Source organism: Psammomys obesus, unplaced genomic scaffold, assembly GCF_907164565.1.
Source record: "Psammomys obesus unplaced genomic scaffold, mPsaObe1.curated_primary_1811, whole genome shotgun sequence".
In the NCBI taxonomy this organism is placed as follows: domain Eukaryota; kingdom Metazoa; phylum Chordata; class Mammalia; order Rodentia; family Muridae; genus Psammomys; species Psammomys obesus.
The window spans coordinates 11,223,250-11,231,523 of NW_026589137.1; positions in this window are offsets into that span (position 1 = coordinate 11,223,250).

Here is an 8,274-nt window from a genome sequence, read left to right on the forward strand (position 1 = left end):
CTTGGTCTAATACCATCATGAGGGGATTATGGCAGCAGGCATGACATACATGGTGCTGGAGAATTACTTGAGAGCTATATCCTAATCTATAGGCATAAGAGGTGGTTGGCAGGTGGGGGTGTGTCTTGGAATGGACTTTGGAAGTCCCAAACCTACCCCTAGTTACAAACTTTCTCCAAGAAGGCTACATCACCTAGTCCTTGTAATCCTTTCAATGGTGCAACTCTGGTGACTAAGCATTTAAATACATGACCCTGTGGTCATATATAAGCATTATTATTTAAACACCACAGTATCTAATACTTTTTATAGTAATTAAAAATAATATTTTTTAAGAAAAAGAGATCATGCCATTTGACTTGTTAATAATAAGTTAAAATGAGCCAGACATAAATAAGTAAAACAAGCCAGAAAGAAAAATATTGTGTGATCTCTATTACATGTAGAATCTAAAAACTGTCATTTGAAGAAAATAAATCAGTGATTATCAGGAACATGTTAGGAAAGGGAGTAGGGCGATGCAGATCAAAGGACACAAAGTAGCAGTCTAAAGAACTAACAGCAACATAAGGACCTAGTTGATAGTGGTGTACTGTATTCAGAGATTGGGTAAATGAATAGACTGTAGATGACTTTGTCATAAAAAAATGGATAACTTTGAGATGGTTAGTATGTTGTCTACCTTAAACAGATAGAATGAAATTTATATTTAAAAGACTCTACAGTAAACACTCTTAATATTTACATACTTACTTTTTCTAGTAGATTTGTCATTCCTGGGAAAAATATTATGTAATTTTCACATATTTAACAGCCTAGCCACTGACACTGAGTAAAATTCTTACAGAATATGTGGTTGAAATGGAGTGAACAAATACAATTTCTTCTTTTTGTAAAACTCCCTACATTCCCATTCTGAGCCCGTTTTGGAAGAAGTGAAGGTGTGAATTAATTTCCTGTAAAGGAAATTTTTTTCTTCTAGTGACACAGAAGTGAAAGCATAATCCATTTTCACCTCATTACATTTCAATTGCTTCCTCTATGGGGTATTCACAAGTCTTATCTTCAAGGGAACAATTCTTTCACCCTCCCCCGCGCTGGAAACTTTGCCTTCACTTAATTATTTTTAGAATAAAAACATATAATAAGGCTTTTGTATTGGTTGAACGCTCTGGTTTCTGGATGTCCTGCTGAAACTCTTGTTCCTCCAGTCTGCAAATTTCTTAGAAAAAATATGATTATGATTGTTAAGATACTGGCATGAAAGATCCTGGCAGAGGCATGCATTTAATTAAGAAGATGACAAACTAAACTCTGAAATTTCCTTATCTTACTTTGCTCTACCAGTGAAGTGTTCTTTATACAAAGTATGTTATTTTCTCCTTCCTGTCAAGTTCCAACCTTTACCCTTCTACAAACTGAAGTCAAAACAAAAACATGACCCTTCTCTGACTACCTTCCCGAACAGAAAGAATATGTGGTTATAGACTTAATGTCATGGGTCAGTTTTTCTGTTACCTTTAATTACATCATCTGATAGTAACATAGATTTATCAATGTTTTAAGTAACAAAATATTTTATGGAAATAAGAATTGAATACAGCATTTCACTTGTGCTAGATAAGCATTCTACCACTGAGCTATGCCCCTAATCAGTATTTCTAGCATTTGTCTGGCATAACTTTATTCTATCATTTTATTTTCAATGTTTCTGAGTTCTAGTACTGATACCTTGTCTTGCAAAACAAATAAATAAATAAATTTAAAAGTGAGAAAATGAAAAACAGGTACAATACATGCCTGGAAACAGCTGTTTCTAGAAGCTATAGGTTATTTTAAAAAAAATCAAGTGTCAGGGGTGTAAAACATCTCCATGAGTTGTCAGGAAAGCCACTGAGGTCAATAAAGCAACACAGGCTTTTGTCATCTCTCTTGGCTACTTATCAAAAAGTAGATGATAACATGACTATTCATAAAGTCTATCCAAAATAATCTACAAATTATTTAAAATACTTAAATGATCACAACAAAGTGCTGGGCAAAAATGAAGACACAGAATCATTTGCATGTATATATAACCATCACTGAACAACTAGAAATAATTTTTAAAAGATTGACTAGGTTTGTTACTGCATGTCTGTAATTCCAGCACTTGGGTGGTTCAGGCAAAAGGATTGCTGTGACTTCAGGGCAACTTTAGCTTTAGAATGAGTTCCAGATCAGCCTAGATTATATTGAGATACTATCAAAAGAAGGTATTTTTAAGAAGACAAGGCCATTTACAGTATCATAAAATCTGAGCTACTGGTATTTACCATCTGTCATTTGAAGCATTGCTATGAGAAACCAGAGACTGAAATAGAAAAGAGATGTATCATATCATTTTTTAAGAAAGTCATTATTATTAAAATCTTAATTTCTGTAAATTGATCTAATAGTCAATGAAATCCAAACCCAAGTCATAACATAACTGATTGACAAATAATAAAAGAATATGAAACTTTATACCAAGTTGCAAAGGATCCAAAACAAGCAAAAAACATTGAAAAATCAAGGAAAAGTTTCTATTTTTACTGTTGTTTTTTAAAAGAGATATTCTGAATCTCTAATAATAAGGATAGCAATTCAAAAACAGTGGAACTGAGTGACGGTTATAAAACAAATACCTGAGTTGTGACAAAGACTAAACTGCTGTTTACATGGGGAAAGGGTGTTCTTTGCAATAAAAGGTCACCTGATCCATGCTTCAAATCACACGCACTAAAGTATAGAAGAATATCTTAAGAACCTCCAAGGTAATCAAACTTTTCTGCACTGGGACACAATCAGGACAAATGTTAAAATGGAAAAGTGACAAATTGTATTCCATCAAAATTAAAACCTTCTGCTCATCAAAACATACCAGTGAGAAAAGAAAATGGAAAGCCATTAATCAAAGTAGTTTCCTGGCTTTTACAAATCCTCAAAGTTTAACCCATAGTATTAAAGGCTCTACTGTTATGTGAGGCTGCAGGGGTAGGTAACCAACTGCCTGCTTTGCGACTGAACAATATTTTTGTAGAGATAGACATTTATCAATTTATCTATTGATGGATATTGAGTTGTTGCTCCCCTTTTAGCTATTGTGAATATTACTTGTGAATACATATTAATAGTACATACATAATCAGTTTTGATTACTTATGTTGTAATATGTTTACTCATCAGTGTTAAATATATCATTAAAATTACACAATATGTTTCCTGAAACACTAATCCACTAGAAATATAAGTATATAAATAACAAAGGGAAGTTTTCTATAGTATCATTTTAAATATGATTAGAATATTGAAAAAATCTATAAATCATGATTTAGAAATACAGACTACCATTTTTTGTTTGTTTGTTTGTTTGAGACAGAGTTTTTCTGTGTAGTCCTGGCTGTCCTGGAACCCACTCTGTAGACCTGGCTGGCCTCTATCTCCTGAGTGCTGGGATTAAAGGCATATCCCACCACATCAGGCTCAGACTACTGATTTTTGTTTTGTTTTTATTTGCTTTTTAGTTTTTCAATACAGGGTTTCACTATGTAGCCCTGGCTGTCCTGGAACTCACTTTGTAGACCAGGCTTTACTCACACACTGAGATCTGCCTGCCTTTGCTTCCTGTGTGCTGGGAACAAAAGCATGCACTGTGACTATTAGGCTTAAATAAATTATAGTTTTTGAACTTGTCAACAAGATACTGTTTCCAGGTGGCCTTTTCATTCCTATTTGCTTGATTAACCCTCCCACTGCTCTTGTCTTTTCATCCTCAGCCCTCTTTGATTAAATATTTCAATCCCCAGTATTCACACTCTTTCTGTTGTTACATTACCTACATTCTACTATCCCTTGGCCCACTCCCCTTAAGCCAACCCTCTCCCAGTGGAGAGCACATGTTCACACAGAAACACACTTGTGCCACAGAGCATGTGTGGATGTCAGAGGACAACTTGCAGGACTTAACTTTTCTTCTTCTACCAGTGGGTTCCATATTTTTCCTTTCACTTTATTTGGTTGTCATATTGAACTCATGCCCTCAGGCTTGGTGGCAAGTGTCTTTTTATGCTGAGCCATGCTGTCAGCCTTATTTTGCATTTTTACATCTGTAAGATATGCCTTCACTTTAAGTTTTTATTATAGTGATCCACTTTTTCTGTTTTCCCTCTTAGCTTTGGCAATGTTTGCCAATTTGTTAATCATTTTTGCTGGTGGCTGCAGCCTGAAGCGCACCAGTGTTATTACTTCAGCGGCACCTCGGACCACCTATTCTGCTTCCGTAGAGCATGTTTGCGGCTGAGAAGTGGAACATGCACATCGCCATGCACCCGCTGGTCAATATCTACAGATGTTGGTTATAGGCTTGCTGTATATTGCCTTTACTATAAGAGCCTTGTATCCTTAATATCTCCAGGACTTTAAACATAAACTAATGTTGGATTTTGTCAAATGCTTTTTCAGCATCTAGGGAGATTATCAAGTTTTTGTTTCCTATCAATTTGTTAATATGGTGGACCACATTGATGGATTTCTGTATATTGAACCAACCCTGCATGCCTGGGATTAAGCCTACTTGGTCATAGCGGATGATATCTTTGATGTGTTCTTGTATTCGGTTGGCAAGTATTTTTTTTTTTTTTTTTTTTTTTACTGTGATCACATTCATCTTTTTTTTTTGTATTTTATTTTTTTCTTATCAGTTACATTTTATTAACTCTGTATCCCAGCCGTGTCCCGATCCCTCATTCCCTCCCAGTCCCTCCCTCATCTCCACCGTGCCCCTTGCCAAGTCCACTGATAGGGGGAACCTCCTCCCCATTCATCTGATCCTGTTTTATCAGGTATCTTCAGGACTGGCTGCAAAGCTCTCCTCTGTGGCCTAACAGGACTGCTCCTCCCTTGGAGGGTGGGGAGGCCAAAGAGCCAGTCATTGAGTTCCTGTTAGAAATAGTCCTTGTTCCCCTCACTATGGGAAACCAATTGGTTACTGAGCTACCACAGGCTACATCTGAGCAGAGGTTCTGGGTTACATTCATACATGGTCCTTGGTTGCATGTCAGTCTCAGAAAAGACCCTGTGCCCAGATATGTTTGGTCCTTGTGGAGCTCCTATCCTTTCCTCATCAGTCTAACTCCCCTTCTTTCTTATGATTCCCTGTACTCTGCCAGAGGTTTGGTCATGAGTCTTTGCTTTGAAAACACTGCTAGTTAGAGTCTTTCCAATGCGCTCAGTAAACTCATGTCAAAGTTCAATGCGTAACCCATCTGTCTTTCAAAACGAGGATTGATAATTTTACCGCATGTCCGCTCTCTTGATTATCTTTTTTAGGTGTATAGATTTCATTATGTTTATTATATCTTATAGGTCTATATAAGTGAGTATATACCGTGTTTGTCTTTCTCTTTCTGGGATATTTCACTCAAGATGATCTTTTCTAGATCCCACCATTTGCCTGCAAATTTCATGATTTCCTCCTTTTTGATTGCTGAGTAGTATTCCATTGTGTAAAAATACCACAATTTCTGTACCCATTCCTCCGTTGATGGACATCTGGGTTGTTTCCAGGTTCTGGCTATTACAAATAAAGCTGCTATAAACATGGTTAAGCAAATATCCCTTTTGTGTACTTGAGCAAACTTTGGGTATATACCTAGCAGTGGTATAGCTGGGTCTTGAGGAAGCACTATTCCTAATTGTCTTAGAAAGCGCCAGATAGATTTCCAGAGTGGTTGTACCAGTTTACATTCCCATCAGCAGTGGAGGAGGGTTCCCCTTTCTCCACAACCTCTCCAGCATGTGTTGTCCCTTGAGTTTTTCATTTTGGCCATTCTGATGGGTGTAAGGTGATATCTCAGGGTCGTTTTGATTTGCATTTCCCTGATGGCTAATGAGGATGAGCATTTCTTTAAGTGTTTCTCTGCCATTCGATATTCCTCTGTGGAGAATTCTCTGTTTAGCTCTGTTCCCCATTTTTTAATTGGATTACTTGGTTTGCTGCTTTTCAGCTTCTTTAGTTCTTTGTATATACTCAATATTAGTCCTCTGTCAGATAAAGGGTTAGTGAAGATTCTTTCCCAATCTGTAGGCAGGCGTTTTGTTTTGATGACAGTGTCCTTTGCTTTACAGAAGCTTTTCAGTTTCATGAGGTCCCATTTATTGATTGTTGCTCTTAGAGCCTGTGCTGTTGGTGTTCTGTTCAGGAAGTTGTCTCCTGTGCCAATGAGTTCTAGGCTGTTCCCCACTTTTTCTTCTAACAGATTTAGAGTATCTGGTTTTATGTTGAGGTCTTTGATCCACATGGACTTTAGTTTTGTGCAGGGTGATAAATATAGATCTATTTTCATTTTTCTGCATGTGGACACCCAGTTGGACCAGCACCATTTGTTGAAGATGCTGTCTTTTTTCCATTGAATGGTTTTGGCTTCTTTGTCAAAAATCGGGTATTCATAGGTATGTGGGTTTATTTCTGGGTCTTCTATGCGATTCCATTGATCCTCCTTTCTGTTTTTATGCCAATACCATGCAGTTTTTATTACTATTGCTTTGTAGTACAACTTGAGATCGGGGATGGAGATACCTCCAGATGATCTGTTGTTGTACAGGATTGTTTTGGAGATTCTGGGTTTTTTGTTTCTCCATATGAAGCTGAGAATCTTTTTTTCAAGGTCTGTAAAGAATTGAGTTGGTATTTTGATGGGAATTGCATTGAATCTGTAGATTGCTTTTGGCAGGATGGCCATTTTCACAATGTTAATCCTACCAATCCATGAGCATGGGAGATCTTTCCATCTTCTGAGATCTTCTTCAATTTCTTTCTTCAGAGACTTGAAGTTTTTCTCAAACAGGTCTTTCACTTGCTTGGTTAGTGTCACCCCAAGGTACTCTATGTGGTTAGTGGCTATTGTGAAGGGTGTTGTTTCTCTAATTTCTTTCTCGGCCCTTTTGTCTTTGGTATACAGGAGGGCTTCTGATTTTTTTGAGTTGATTTTGTATCCTGCCACTTTGCTGAAGGTGTTTATCAGCTGGAGGAGTTCTCTGGTTGAATTTTTGGGGTCGCTCATATATACTATCATATCATCTGCAAATAGTGACACTTCGACCTCTTCCTTTCCGATTTGTATCCCCTTGATCTGCTTTAGTTGTCTTATTACTCTGACTAGGACTTCAAGTACTACGTTGAAGAGATATTGAGAGAGTGGGCAGCCTTATCTTGTCCCTGATTTCAGTGGGATTGACTTAAGTTTCTCTCCATTGAGTTTGATGTTGGCTATAGGCTTGCTGTATATTGCCTTTACTATGTTTAGATATGTGCCTTGTATTCCTGATCTCTCCAAGACTTTAAACATGAATGGGTGTTGGACTTTGTCAAATGCTTTTTCAGCATCTAAGGAGATGATCATGTGGTTTTTCTCCTTCAGTTTGTTTATGTGGTGGATTACATTGATGGATTTCCGTATGTTGAACCACCCTTGCATGCCTGGAATGAAGCCTACTTGGTTATGGTGGATAATATCTTTGATGTGTTCTTGGATTCGGTTTGCAAGTATTTTATTGAGTATTTTTGCGTCAATGTTCATAAGAGAGATAGGTCTGAAGTTCTCTTTTTTTGTTGGGTCTTTGTGTGGTTTAGGTATCAGGGTGACTGTTGCTTCATAGAATGAGTTTGGTAATGTACCTTCTGTTTCTATTTTGTGGAATAGTTTGAGGAGAATTGGTGTTAGCTCTTCTTTGAGGTCTGGTAGGATTCCGCGCTGAAACCATCTGGACCAGGGCTTTTTTTTGGAGGGGAGACTGTGAATGGCTGCTTCAATTTCCTTGGGGGATATAGGGCTGTTCAGTCTTTCTACCTGATCTTGACTTAATGTTGGAAGATGGAATCTATCAAGAAAATTGTCCATTTCATTTAGATTTTCAAATTTTGTAGCATATAGGCTTTTGTAGTATGACCTAATGATTGTTTGAATTTCCTCTGTGTCTGTAGTTATGTCACCCTTTTCATCTCTAATTTTGTTGATTTGGATAGATTCTCTCTGCTTTTTAGTTAGTTTGGCTAAGGGTTTGTCTATCTTGTTGATTTTCTCAAAGAACCAGCTTTTTGTTTCATTGATTCTTTGAATAGTTTTATTTGTTTCTAATTGATTGATTTCAGCTCTGAGTTTGATTATTTCCAGCCTTCTGCTCCTCTTGGGTGTATCTGCTTCTTTTTTTTCTAGGGTTTTCAGTTGGGCCATTAAGTTGTTTGTATGTGCTGTT